Source organism: Phoca vitulina, unplaced genomic scaffold (assembly GCF_004348235.1).
Source record: "Phoca vitulina isolate PV1807 unplaced genomic scaffold, GSC_HSeal_1.0 scaffold36, whole genome shotgun sequence".
NCBI lineage: Eukaryota > Metazoa > Chordata > Mammalia > Carnivora > Phocidae > Phoca > Phoca vitulina.
Genome location: NW_022589739.1, coordinates 16,642,329 through 16,658,021, shown reverse-complemented (window position 1 = coordinate 16,658,021; position 15,693 = coordinate 16,642,329). Strand labels below are relative to the sequence as shown.

Sequence of the window (15,693 nt, the reverse complement as noted above, 5' to 3'; positions counted from 1 at the left end):
TATAAAACTTGGGGCACCTGGGTAGTGCAGTCGGATAAGCTTCGGCCTCTTGGTTTCAGCTCAGGTCATGATCTCAGGGTCATGAGATCAAGCCCCGAATTGGGCTCCATCCTCAGTGCAGAGACTGCTTGAGATTCTGTCTCCCTCTCCCTCTGTCCCGCCCATTAATGCTCTCTCTCCCTCTAAAATAAATAAATAAATCTTAAAAAAACAACAACCATAAAACTCAACACCTGAAAAACTAATAATCCAGTTAAAAATGCACATAAGACATGAACAGACAATTCTCCAAAGAAGACATACAGATGGCCAACAGACACATGAAAAAATGCTCAACATCACTCATCATCAGGGAAACACAAATCAAAACTACAATGAGCTATCACCTCACACCTGTCAGAATGGCTAAAATCAACGATACAAGAAACAGCAGGTGGTAGCAAGGATGTGGAAAAAAGGGAACCCTCATGCACTGTTGGTGGGCATGCAAACTGGTGCAGCCAACTATGGAAAACAGTATGGAAGTTCCTCAAAAAGTTAAAAATAGAACTACCCTACGATCCAGCAATTTGCACTACTATGTATTTACCCAAAGAATACAAAAATACTAATTCAAAGGGATACATTTACCCCAATGTTTATAGCAGCATTATCTACCATAGCCAAATTATAGAAACAGCCCAAGTACCCATCGACTGATGAATGGATAAAGATGTGGTATATAGAGGGAGAGCTAGGATGGCAGCATAGTAGGAGGACCCTAGGCTTGCCCTCGAACACAGCTAAGTAACTATTAAATCATTGTGAGTACCCAATAAATCAACCTGAGGACTGATACAACAAACTGCACAATTAGAAGGAGAGAGAAGGCCACATTATGGAAAGTAGGATGTGTGGAGACATGGTTTGGGGGAGAAAGACCTCATGGGTGCTGCAGAGGGGAGGGAGCCCTGGTCGCGGAGAAAGGTGAGAGAGAAAGGAGTGCACAGTGATACACACAGGAGAATACCTCCCCAAAGCTATTGGTTGGGAAGATGAGAGGGGCTGATTTTCGTAAGTTTTTGCAACCAGCAGGGCTCAAAGACTGGAGTTTTGGAGGTCCGCAGGTTTGTTTGGGTTAGAGACCCGAGGGCACTGCCTTGCTCCTGGAGAGAAGGCAGGCAAGTGTCTCTGGGGCAGAAGGCGTGATCTGAGGATTACCTGGGGCACATGGCAGGGGTGTGTGTGACTGTTCCCTCTTCTTGGAGTGCATCTGTGAGAGGTGGCATTGCCACTCCAGGGACAAAGGAGCCAACAGGTGCCATCTTGCTCCCCTTTCCCTCACCATAGGCCCAGAGACACCTGCTGAAGGTGGCTAATTTGGACACTGACTATTTAGCCTGCTTTGCTTCTGCTCTGGTGCGGCTGCCCTTCTGGGTCAAACCTGCACTGGTCCCAGCACATTGTGACCCTCACCCAGAAGCCCTGCATGGGTCCCTGCCACACCAGGTACCTAAAGTTTGGAGTTTTGAAAGTGAGCAGGCTTGGCTATGATTGACCCCAAAGTGCACTGTACTGCTCCAGGCAGGCTAACAACCTAGAGACAGAGAGTGTGAAAACAGTGATTGAAAAGACACACGGGACGCACAAGGGGAATTATTCCCTCTTCTGGGAGGGCTTCCTGAGAGTAATGAGTGTGGACTACCCTCCCAGGGGACAAAGGAGCTAGCTGGCACCATTTCCCTCCCCTACCCCTTAGCATAAACCAACTTTAGTAAACAGCACAGCACTTGTTGCCTAATGCTTACACCAGGTCCAATCTGTCTATACTATTCTGGTACTGCTTTTCATGGGCAGGTGTGCCTAAGGACCAGCACAGTGGGCCCCTTCTCCAGAAGACAATCACAATCCACGCCCCCCCCCCCCAACCAACACACACACACAACACATCTACTAACCAAACAGTTCTGCAAAGCTTTAGTTCTAGTGGAAATGGCATCAGGTCTCATTTAACAAGCAGACCAGAGCACACCTTGTTAAAACTTGCCACACTCTGGCCAAGGTCCAAACACTGTCCACTGCAGGCAAGGAGAGCCTCTATAGACAACTGACCTGAAGGACAGAGCAGCCAAAACACAGCAGCAGAGTGCACACAGCACATACCAGAGACACTTCCTGAAGTGCCAGGACCTGGACATTATATGACCTCTTCTTCATAAAGCCATTACTCACAGAATCAGTATACATAACAGGATTTTCTAACACAGAGAAGACAAAGACCTAGACAAAATGCCAAGATGGAGGAATTCATCCCAAAAGAAAGAACAAGAAAAGGTCACAACCAGAGATCTAATCGAAACAGATGTAAGTAATATGCCTGATGCAGAATTTAAAGCAATAATCATAAGGATACTTGCTGGGATTGAGAAAAGCATGGAAAACATCAGAGAGACCTTTACTGCAAAGATGAAAGAGCTAAAAAACCATCAGGCAGAAATGAAAAATGCAATATCTGAGAATCGAAATTGACTGGATGTAATGACCAGAAGGATGGAAGAAGCAGAGGAACAAGTAAGTGATATAGAAGACAGAATTGTGGAAAATAATGAGACTGAACAAAAAAGAGAAGGCAGAATGATGGATCACAAGACTAGACTTAGGGAACTCAGTGACTCCATCAAATGTAATAACATTCACATCACAGGAGTCCCAGAAGAAGAGAGAGAAAGGGAGGAAGAAGGTATATGTAAGGAAATAATACAGAAAACTTCCCTAATCTGGGGAAGGAAACAGACATCCAAATCCAGGAGGCAAAGAGAACTCCCATCAAAATCAATAAAAGCAGGCCAACACCAAGACATACTGTAGTTAAATTTATAAAATTCAGTGATAAAGAAGATGTGGTATGTGTGTGTGTGTGTGTGTGTGTGTATTACTGTATATATATATGCATATATGTGTGTGTATGTACACACACACATTAGAATATTACTCAGCCATAAAAAAGAATGAAATCTGGCCATTTGCAATGACATGGATGGAGCTAGAGAGTATAATGCTAAGCAAATAAATCAGAGAGACAAATACTGTATGATTTCATTCATATGTGGAACTAAAAAAATGAGCAAAGGGAAAAAGAGAGAGAGAGAGAGATGCCAAACCAAGAAAGAGACTCTTAACTATAGAGAACAAACCGATGGTTACCAGCGGGGAGGTGGATGGGGGGGATGGGTAAAATAGGTGATGGAGATTATGGAGGGCACTTGCTGTAACGAGCACTGGGTGTTGTATGGAAGTGTTGAATCACTATATGGTACACCTGAAACTAATACTACACTGTATGGTAACTAACTGAAATGTAAATAAAAACTTAAATAAAGAACAGAATTTTTTAAGAAAGATTTATTTATTTTAGAGAGAGAGGGAGAAAGCCTGAGTAGGGGGAGGGGCAAAGGGAGAGAATCCCCAAGCAGACTCCCTGCTTAGCACAGAGCCCCTCTCAGAGGATCGGGGGATCGTTATCACAACCCATAAGATCATGACGTGAGCCAAAACCAAGAGTCAAACACTTAACTGACTGAGCCAACACCCAGGCACCCCCAGAATTTTTTTAAAATGTGTAATTATGTAATTAAGAGTCATGCTGATCTTTGAGGAAAAATTAAGAGCCTACTTCTGAATAACCAATATCAGAAGTCCTATGCCAGTTTTAAATCTGAATGGTTACATGAAATTTTAAATATCTGGTAAAATCTGAACAGATGCTCTAATTTTGCCTCACTCCCTAGATCCTTCCTTTTTCTTTAGCTTCACTTTCAGCAAATGATTCTACTTCCCATTTTATAACAGTATAAATCTGAACTCTTCTATTTTTATTTTTTTAGAGAGGGAGAGAAGGGGGTGAGGGGAAGGACGGAGGGGGGGGGGGAGAGAGAATCTTAAGCAGGCTCCGTGCCCAGCTCGAGCCTGACATGGGGCTCAAACTCACAACCCTGAGATCATGACCTGAGCTGAAATCAAGAGCCAGATGCTTAACTGACTGAACCACCCAGATGCCCCCTGAACTCTTTTAAAATTCTCCTCCTAATTGTTTCTGCATTCATATGCAATTTCTCCCTACATTCTTTCTCCCATTCCTCATCTCCAAAGAGATGCCCATTTCTTTTTGATTGATGTTAATATATTCCCATGTTCTTTATTCTGTATGTTCCCACATCTTCCTAGACTTGGCTCCATCAACTCTTTCTCTTCTATACTGAGCACTGGATAGGTACCACTACCAGGAAAATTGAACCTAGTGGGAAATTTTAACTTTTAAAAGTGTGAAATATTATTTAAAAATTGCATAGAATAGAAATGTACAGCTTTACAAGTATTCATAAAGTCAATAGCTGGGAAAGTACCATTCAGGTCAAAAACAGACCTGTTAACATTCCAGAAGTACTACATGTGTCTCTTCCCAATCCCCCTCCCAATCCTCTTAGAGGAAACCATTCTCTTGTCTTTTATAATAAACATTTTTTTGCTTTTCTTTACATATTTACTAACTTAAACTGGTCTCCTAAATATGAATTCCTAAATACTGTTTTTTGAATTTTAATAGAACTGAATTTTAATTTACAATAGAATAATAATGCACACATTTGTTTTCATCGTGTTTTTTAAGATTCAGTTACATTGTGTATATAGCCATATTTCATTCATTTTTTTATATTAAATACTATTTAAATGGGTAAAAATACCACAACGTATTTACCCATTCTTGTGTTCAACATTTTGGGGTTATTTCCAGTTTTCACTGCTATGAACATTCTTACATATCCTAGTGCACATGTACACAAGTTTATCTAGGGGATGTACCCAGGAGTGTAACTGCCAGGTCAGAGGTTATATGTATTATCAAAATAACTAAAAAAGCTGAACTGTTTTCCAGAGTGGTTTTATCAATTTTTACTCCAACCAATATGTTTCTTTTGTGCTACATTCTCACCAACCTATGATATAGTCAGATGTCTAAATTTCTGTCAATCAATGAGGTTTTTAACATATATTTCCCAGGTTACAGGTTGAACACTGTATGTTATGTTTACTGGCTGTTTGATGTCCTCTATTGTTCAAACCTATGTTTTCATCTGGTTGCCTATCATTTTATTATTCCTTTTTTTAAGTTTAAAAAACTTTTAAAACTGAACACACACACACACACACACACATGAGTGGTCAAAAGATAAACATGGTTTGATGATTATCACAAAACAAGTACGTTTGTACTTTTTGACTTTTAAGTAAAAAAATGGACCATTGACGGCATACCATAAATCAACCTCAATACGTACCTCTCAAGCCTTATATCCTCTCTTCCCCAAGATTCACCACTATTCTGCCTTCTAATATTAGAGTTCAATTTTGCCTGTTTTGAACCTCATTATAAATGGAACCCTGTAGTATCTGTGTCAAGCTTCCTTTACTCAATATTATGTTTGTGAGCTAATTCAACTTGTTATATGAGCTGTGGTGTATTAGTTTTCACTGCTATTTAATATCTACTTCATTTGTATCTAATAATTAATAATGCCTAATAAATTAAATATAATTTATTTAATAATTGTTTCATTTAAAATATTTAAAACTAAAAATATTTACTAATAATTTTCATAAAACTAGTATTATTTGAATAAGCATATTTTATTTTTATTCGTTATATCCTTCTAATATTGAGGGACCTATTTCAATAAATAGGTAATAATTATTGCAAAAATTACTTTAGGTTTTTTTTGCTTAAACAACAGAAATTTATTTCCTTATAATTCTGGAGGCTAGAAATTCAAGATAAAGGTGCCAGCAAGTTTGGTTTCCTCTCACGGACTTTCTTTTAGGCTTGTAAATGGTCATCTTTTTCTGATGTCTTCATATGATCTTCTTCTGTATATAACTGTGTCCTAATCTCTCTTTTTAAGGACACTAGTCATATTGGATTAGGGCCTATCCATATGACCTCATTTTACCTTAACTCTTTCAAGGACCTGTCTCCAAATTCAGTTACGTTCTTTTATTCTTTTTTTTGTCCTATTAATTCCAGTATAATTAACAGTGTTAAATTAGTTTCAGGTGTACAATATCACTATTGTAATTCAACAATATCACAATTGTTGAATCACTATTCAACAATTCTATACATTACTCAATGCTTATCATAGCGTACTCTTAATTCCCCTCACCTATTTCACCCATCTCCCTTCCCCCTCCCCTCTGGTAACCATAAGTTTGTTCTCTATAGTTAAGAGTCTGTATTTTCTTTTTTCTTTTTTTTTGTTTCTTAAATTCCACATATTAGTGAAATCATATGGTATTTGTCTTTCTCTGACTTATTTCACTTAGCCTTATACTCTGGGTCCACCCATTTTGTTGCAAATGGCAATGGTTCATTCTTCTTTATGGCTGAGTAATATTCCATTGTATATATACCACTTCTTTATCCATTCATCAGTGGATGGACACTTGGGCTGCTTCCATAATCTGGTTACTATAAAAAATGATTCAATAAACAGAGGTGCATATATCTTTTCAAGTTAATATTTTCATTTTCGGGCGCCTGGGTGGCTCAGTTGGTTAAGCAACTGCCTTCGGCTCAGGTCATGATCCTGGAGTCCCGGGATCGAGTCCCACATCAGGCTCCCTGCTCAACAGGGAGTCTGCTTCTCCCTCTGACCCTCCTCCCTCTCATGCTCTCTGTCTCTCATTGTCTCTCTCGCAAATAAATAAAATCTTAAAAAAAAAAAAAAAATTTTCATTTTCTTTGGGTAAATACTCAGTAGTGGAATTACTGGATCATACAGTAATTCTATTTTTTTTTTTTCACGATTTTATTTTATTAGTAATCTCTACACCCCATATGGGGCTTGAACTCACAACCCTGAGATCAGGAGTCCCATGCTCCACTGACTGAGCCAGACAGGAGCTCCCAGTAATTCTATTTTTAATTTTTTGAGAACTTCCATATTGTTTTCACAGTTGCTGCACCAGTTTGCATGCCCACCAACAGTGCATGAGGGTTCCTTTTTCTTCACATCCTTGCTACCACCTGTTGTTTCTTATATTGTTGATTTTAGCCATTTTGACATATGTGAGGTGATATCTCATTGTGGTTTTGATTTGCATTTCCCTGATGATGAGTGATGTTGAGCATCTTTTCATGGGTCTGTTGGCCATCTGTAGATCTTCTTTGGAGAAATGTCTGTTCATGTCTTCTGCCCAGTTTTTAATTGGATTATTTGTTTTTTCTGGTATTGAGTTGTGTAAATTCTTTATATATTGGATATTAACCCCTTATTGGATATACCACTTTCAAATATATTTTCCCATTCAGTAAGTTGTCTTTCTGTTTTATTGATGGTTTCCTTTGTTGTGCAAAAGCATTTTATTTTGATGTAGTCCCAACAGTTTATTTTTGCTTTTGCTTCCCTTGCCTTAGGAGACATATCTAGAAAAATGTTGCTATGGCCAATGTCAGAGAAATTACTGCCTATGCCCTCTTCTAGGATTTTTATGGTTTTAGGTCTCACATTTAGGTCTTTAATCCATTTTGAGTTTATTTTTGTGTATGATATAGACAGTGGTCCAGTTTCATTCCTATGCAAATAGCTGTCCAGTTTTCCCCAACATTATTTGTTGAAGAGACTTTTTCCCATTGCATTGAATATGGTTATTTTATATATCCATTCTACTGCTGCTGGACATTAGGGTCCAATGTTAGATATCTATAATAACCCTGCTATAATCACTTTAATATGTATTCTTGGTATACATGTTCAGAGATTTCTATTCAACCCTAAGCCTAGGAACTAAATTGTTGGATCACAGTATGCATAATTTCAATTTTAGTAGTTTACACAAACTGTTTTCCAAAGTGGTTATGCCAATTAACACTCCCACCAATAGTGTATGATGGTTGCTTAACATCCTTGCAGTGAGCACTTGATACTGTAGTCTTTTTCATTTTAGCCATTCTGTTGGGTTTGTAGTAGCATCTCAGTGTGTTTTTAATTTTTCCTTCCATGATGACTTATAGATTGAGCACCATTTCACATGTTTATTGGCCATCTGAACACAATCTTTTGTTAAGTATCTCTTAAAATCTCTTGTCCATTTTTCTATTGGGTCTTCTACTTTTATTGGTTTGTAGGAGGTCTTTATACTAGTCTTCACTTGGTAATATGTGCTGTAAATATCTTTTTTTTATTTGTTTCTGTTGTGTTGTGAATATCTTAGTCCACTCTATAGCATTATGTTTTCACTCATGATGTTTTTTGATGAACCCAAATTCTTAATTTTAAGATAAATGATTAGTGTTGTCTGTGTCTTGTAATGATGGCATAATTATCCATTTACTTAGGTACTCTTTAATGTCTTCAAATGTTTTATCACTTCTTCCATTTATAAGTCTTAGATATTTATGTTAGATTTAGTCCAAAGTACTTCATATACTTAGATGATTATTGTTAAGTAGTACTTTCAAAAATATTTTCTACCTGTTTGATGCTGTTTTATATATATAAATACAACCATTTTTTGTACACTGTTTTTATATCATGTGACTTTTTAAAAATCTCTTCAAATTTTAGTAATTTATCTATAGATTCTTTCGATTTTCTATGTATACATTTGTGTATCACTTGTGATATTTATAGTTTTATTTCATTCTTTTAAACTTAATAATTTTAATTTCTTTTTCCTGCCTAACTAAGCAAGCCAAACCCTCCAGTACAATGTGAATAGAACTGCTGATAACAAGCTTTGCTAATTCATGCTCAGGGAAAACTTTCACTGGTTCAAGACTAAGTGTAATATTGGCTGTAGGCTTAAAAAAAAATTTTTTTTAAATAATCTTTATCAGATTAAGAAGATCTTTTTTATTTATAATTTGCTGTTTTTTTAAATAATGAATTAATATATTTTATCAAATACTTTTTTCTGCATCTCTTGAAATAATTACACAACTTTTGTCATTTAATGTTTTAATATGGTTTTTTTTTTTAAAGATTTTTTATTTATTTATTTGACAGAGAGCGACACACAGAGAGAGGGAACACAAGCAAGGGGAGTGTGAGAGGGAGAAGCAGGCTTCCCACGGAGCAGGGAGCCCGATGCGGGGCTCGATCCCAGGACCCTGGGATCATGACCTGAGCCGAAGGCAGACGCTTAACGACTGAGCCACCCAGGCGCCCCATTAATATGATTTTCTGATACTAGTTAATACTCCTGGGATATAACCAACTCAAGCATGATGTTTTATCGTGTGTGTGTGTGGTGGATTTGGTTTGCAAATATTTCGCTTAGGACTTCTGCCTAATTAATTTTAACTCTTTCCTACTGTTCTTACTGGTATTAAAGTTTTGCTAACCTCATACATGAGTTGGAGAGCATCTGTCCCTTTTGTTCTGTTCTCTATAAGAATCTGTTTAAGACTGGCATTATTTCTTCTTTTACTGTGTGGTTGAATATTCTAGTGAAGTTATATTTGTGGGAAGATTTCTGACTACTGATTCAATTACTTTTAATGGTTATAGGGCATTTCAGATTTTCTATTCTTTATTAAGTTTCTTCAGGTTATACTTCTAGAAAATCTGTCTACTTAAAAAAATACAACTTTAAATTTAATGGCATAAAGTCCTTCATAATATTCAATTAATTTTTTAATGCCTCTAGGATTTGATGTGATCTCCCCCTTTCATTTCTGATATTACTTGTGCTTGCCTTTTTCCTCCTTGATCAAATTCGCTAAGGATATACGTTAATTTTACTTGTCTTTTTGAAGAAGCAACTTATGGCTTTGCTAATTTTCTCTATAGTATATTTGTTTTCTACTGTATTCATTTTTGCTTTTTACCTTTCCCTTGTTTCTTGAAATATATGCCCAAACTCCCCCTTTTAGGCCTTTCTGCTTCTTCTTCTTCCTCTTTTTTTTTTTTGGTATACACATTTTAAGGCTAGATATTTCTCTCCAAATATTAATTTTGGAGAGTCCTACAAGTTGTAACATGTATTTATTTTCATTATGATTCAATTCAAAGTACTTTCCAATATCTATGATTTCTTTGATCCATGTGTTATTTAGAATTATATTACTTATATTTAACATAATTGCATTACAGTTAGAAATTATATTCTGATTCTAATCCTTTGAAATTTAAGATGGTACGTGGGCAAGTATATGGTCAATTTTTGTAAATGTTCTCTAAGGGTTTGAAAAAAATGTGCTTCTGCAATTGTTGGATGCAGTATTTTACATTTGGCTTATGGGTCAAGTTTCTTTTTAATTAGTTAATTAATTAATTTCAGGGAAAGAGAGAGTGCATGAGCGGGGAGGGGGGTAGAGGGAGAGGGAAGGAGAGAATCCTCAAGCAGACTCCCTGCTGAGTGGGGAGCCTGACACGGGGCTGGATCCCAGGACCCTGAGATCATGACCTGAGCCAAAATCAAGAGTTGGCTGCCCAACTGGCTGAGCCCCCATGGGTCAAGTTTCTTAAACATGCTGTTTAAATATTTTACATCTTATATCAATTACTGAGAGGTATGTATTAAAATCACCTAAAATTATAGATTTGTCTATTTTTTTCTTTTAGTTCTGTCAATTTTTGCATTATATATTTGGGACATTATAATGTATTAGAGACACATAGAAATTTTAAATTATTACAATTTTCTGATGAATTGAATATTTTTAACACTATGAAATAAACCCTTCTTAACAAGAGAAATGTTTTTCCCTTAAAGTCTATTTTGTTCTGTAATAAAACAACTATACCACATATACATATAACACAATTATGCTTAGTGTTTGCATGGTATATATGCTTTTCCATACTTTCACTTTCAACCTTTCTATATCTTTATATTTCAGGTGGACTCTTTTATAAAGCCTTGATATGACTCCTGCCTACTACTTGTAGTCTCTCTGTAACAGTAGACTCCAACAAATATTTATTAAGCATTGTATTAGACCCTGAGGATATAATGGTGTGGAGTAAAGGATTAATATCAAGCATCGTCTTGATGTAGGCCTGGTTAAGAATGACCTCAGTCTCCCAGCCTTGAATACAAGAGTTAAGATAAATGGAAAATGTTATGTCTGCTTTGGTTGTGAAGGACTGCACCTAGGTTGGAGGCTTTGGGCCTGCATGAGTACAGTATGAAAGGTGCTCATTATAAAGAATGGTAGGAAAAAGGGACTGTAGCTTCTATGTGTTATAATGACCTCCACAACACTTAGCTCTCATCCCTGGCAGCTGTACATAACTTATGTGGATGAGAGGGCAAAAGAATCTGTACATATAAATAGCTCTGGATCTCCTGATAAGATGAAAATGTTATACCTGCTGTATTCTCTACCATGTATCCCTTTACAGAGCTAAGTAAACACAGCATTAGATTAAACCTGATTAGAGGCTGACTGCCAGATTAAATCCACAAATGCAGCCATGATGCTCTAATGGTGAACAAGGAAGGCATGATCCCTGCCCTCACAGCAATTACAACCTAGTGTGGAAAGAGGTAAGTAATCAGGCAATTAAAAATGTAGTATTTAAACTCTGTGACAGGGACTGTACAGAGTACTTTGTAAGCATATATGAAAGCCACCTAGACTTACGCAGATCGGAAAGACTTTTATGGAGGATATGATTTTTAATTTTATAATTGAAGCATTACTAGAAACATCATTAATAATCACTGAAATATTATTAAGAGAAGCTAGAAAAGGGGCGCCTGGGTGGTTCAGTCAATTAAGTGTTGGACTCTTGATTTCGGCTCAGGTCATGATCTTGTGTCTTGAGATCAAGCCCTTGTGTCAAGGTGTGCTCTGGGTGTGGAGCCTGCTTGAGATTCTCTCTCTCCCTCTCCCTCTGCCCCTCCCCACCCCCTGTGCACGTGCTTTCTCTCTCTCTCTCAAAAAAAAAAAAGAGAGAGAGAGAGCGATTGGAGCTGGAAGAAGGTAACTGACATTGCTTATAGGAAAAAAGAAAGTATGTCTAGAATATATTGCTGGAGGGAAGAGTGGGAAAAATGAAGTCAGAAAGGTAAAACCAGAGGTCAAGTCTGGCTTTTCAAGTCATGTTGAGTTGAACTTTACCTTTTTTTTTTTTTTTTTAAAGATTTTATTTATTTATTTGAGAGAGAGAGAATGAGAGACAGAGAGCATGAGAGGGAGGAGGGTCAGAGGGAGAAGCAGACTCCCCGCCGAGCAGGGAGCCCGATGCAGGACTCGATCCCGGGACTCCAGGACCATGACCTGAGCCGAAGGCAGTTGCTTAACCAACTGAGCCACCCAGGCGCCCGAGTTGAACTTTACCTTATAAAAAAGGGAAGTCAATGGAAGTTTCAGTGATAGTGCAACATGATCACTCGTGTCCCTCTCTTGCTGGATGGAGAATGAATTAGAGGGAGTCAAAACCAATGGAAAACCAACCAATGACAGGTAACCTAGGTAATGGGGCCTGAACCAGGGTAATATCAGTGGGAATAGAGAGAAACAGATTAGAGAGCTATTTAGGGCTTGGACTGATAATAATTTGATATGGCAGGTGGGAAGAGTTGGGAAAGTCAACAATGGCCTGGTTTATGACTTTAGCAGTTAGATGCATGGTGAAATTGTTCCTTAGGTTAGGGAATACAGAAAGAGAAGAAATACTGGAGAGAAAAATGGTGATTTCATTTCTAGATATGTTCAGAGTTTGAGGTGTCAGTGAGATATCCATGTAGATATCTCTGAGAACAGATGTTAGATATCTGGGTCTAAATCTTAGAAGAAAAAATCTAAGCTGAAGAAACGAGATTTAGGAATCATCACCATACAGAAGTCAAGGGGAATGGATTGTTCAAGGAGTCTGTTAAACACATCAAATAATAGGTAAGTTTGAACCTATACTCTCTGGCAGTGCACTGAGGCTTTTCCAAATTAATTTTCTTCTTTCCACAAGTACCTCCACCCCATACACTCTGATTCTCTCCTAGGATCTGTGGCAGACCCTGCTAGTGACCCACTCAGTATCCAATCTCTCCTTTTATTTATTTTTTGTCTTAATAGAAGACTGATTTTATTTAGCCAACAATATGTCCAGCTATAAAAGCTTGATTTCTCAGTCTCTCTTGCAGCTAGAGGTAGCCACATGACCTTCACAACTTTTTTCTGTGCATTTTCTAGTATTAGTCATTTTTAAAATAAAAGATAATAGAATACATACTTTTTTTGCTCCTTGTAATTTTCACCTAAAAATATTTTCATTCTGATAATAAATTAAATTCCAAAGTAATCTGCTACAGGGGCATCATCATATCATAGAAGGAATATGGGCTGGGGCGCCTGGGTGGCTCAGTCGTTAAGCGTCTGCCTTCGGCTCAGGTCATGATCCCAGGGTCCTGGGATCGAGCCCCGCATCGGGCTCCCTGCTCCGCGGGAAGCCTGCTTCTCCCTCTCCCACTCCCCCTGCTTGTGTTCCCTCTCTCCCTGTCTCTCTGTCAAATAAATAAAATAAAATAAATCTTAAAAAAAAAAAAAGGAAGGAATATGGGCTTTGGAATAAAAAAGACCTGGGTTCAATTTTCAGCACTGCTAGTGACTAGGTGAGAAACACTGGACAAATTATTTAACCTTTCTGACTCTCAGTTATCTCACCTATAAAATGAAGATGGTGGGGCGCCTGGGTAGCTCAGTCATTAGGTGTCTGCCTTCAGCTTGGGTCATGATCCCAGGGTCCTGGGATCGAGCCCCGCTTCGGGCTCCCTGCTCTGCTAGAAGCCTGCTTCTCCCTCTCCCACTCCCCCCGCTTGTGTTCCTTCTCTCTCTCTGTGTCTCTCTCTGTCAAGTAAATAAATAAAATCTTCAAAAAAAATAAAACAAAATAAAATGAAGATGGTAATTTCTATACAGGTTTATTGATATTTAGTAAGATAATAGGTAAATCAATCTATATAAACTATATGAAAGAGGGGTGCCTTGGTGGCTCAGTCAGTTAAGCCTCTGCCTTCAGCTCAGATCATGATCTCAGGATCCTGAGATGGAACCCCGCATCAGGCTCCCTGCTCAGCGGGAAGCCTGCTTCTCCTTTGCCCTCTGCCTGCTCCTCCCCCTGCTTGTGCTCTCTCGCTTGCTATCTCTCTCTCTCTGTCAAATAAATAAATCTTTAAAAAAAACTATATGAAAGAATATATAATACTCAGCACGTAGCAGATACTAAAAAATGTCAGCTTCTTTTCCAAGTGTGCATACATAGTAAGTTCCTTATATCCCTAATTTGTGATAAAATGGCACAAATAAAACATAACAGGGGGAGCCTGGGTGGCTCAGTTGGTTAAGCGTCTGCCTTCGACTCAGGTCCTGGTCCCAGGGCCCTGGGATCGAGCCCTGCATTGGGCTCCCTGCTCGGCGGGGAGCCTGCTTCTCCCTCTCCCTGCCGCTCCCTCTGCTTGTGCTTTCTCTGTCAAATAAATAAAGTCCTTAAAAAAAATAACAGAATAAAATTTAAATAAATCTGCTTAAGTTCCTGTTTTTCAATCTGTTTATATAATACATTCTTTCTTACAAACCTTGAGGGTTAAGTTAGAAGGGAGAGTAGTAAAATACTGATGCGTCCTGTCTAGAAATAATCTCTAGGAGACATCTACTTTGGCAGGAAGATTTTAAATCTCATCTGAGATATTCAATTATTGATTAATCAATTGGCTTAAAGAAGGTTCACTAACTTCTTAAAAGTTCTTTTAACCTATTTTCATGTATACCTTTTTTGTTGTTGCTTTCTTACTTAAAATATATTAGTATTTCTACTGAATGTGGCTGGCATATGATTCTAGTATTACCCTTTGCAAGGCCATCAAATTAAATAAATAGCATTTGGCTCTCTTTTGGAGATGTGTGGATCACCTTGGATTTAATATAGTAAAGTAAAACTGTTAATCAGTACTTTCTCCTTCAGGGAAGCTAATCTGGTTAACAAGACAATCATCCTGGCTGTGACAGATACTTTTAAAGTGTTTATTAACTCTTTCCTTCCACCACCACTTATCTATCTAGTCCCTACTCAAATATCTCCTTTCAGAAGCTTTCTGTGATTATCATAGGCAGAAACTTAACCCCGTAATCTTACACCTTCATATGTACTTTATTGTCACACTATTACCGTATTTATTGCCTTGTGCTTTACCTTATGTAGTATTTTTATATTATCCTTGTTGAAAGAAAACCTCTCCTTGTTTTAAACATTTTATAATGAGGAAACTGAAGAACAGGCACAGCATGTGCATGGATAACAAAGTGGCAAGAAATTGAGATTCCAAACTTTAAGAAATCAAAGTGGTAAGAAATCAAAATTCCAAACTCTCAAGCCAGAGTTCCTTTATATTAGATAACATTGCTCTTCCCTCCTTTTCCATTAATTCTAAGATCTTGAAACTTACTGTAAATTTAGCCACAAATTCCAAAACAATTTTTCTAATTACAAATTTCAAAACAATTTTTCCAAATTTCTGCATATAAGATCAACAGTGATATAAAAGAATGAGAGCGATATTCCACAAACTTAGACAAAAAGAAGATTCTCAGAAAAAGCAGTTCTCTTTTCTTAAGAATGATACTCAGAAACTAATTAGGAATAGATTTTTTTTAAGCCATTAAGTATAAATAAAAAATATCAATTCTGGGGCACCTGGCTCACCTGGCTTGGA

General features: G+C 37.7%; 1 protein-coding gene across 8 annotated transcripts in view; it reads right to left on the bottom strand.

The window, feature by feature from the left end:
• Positions 1 to 15,693, bottom strand: part of ACER3 (alkaline ceramidase 3) — a 148,828-nt gene that overhangs the window by 28,848 nt on the left and 104,287 nt on the right. The gene's annotated exons all lie outside the window — the stretch shown is intronic.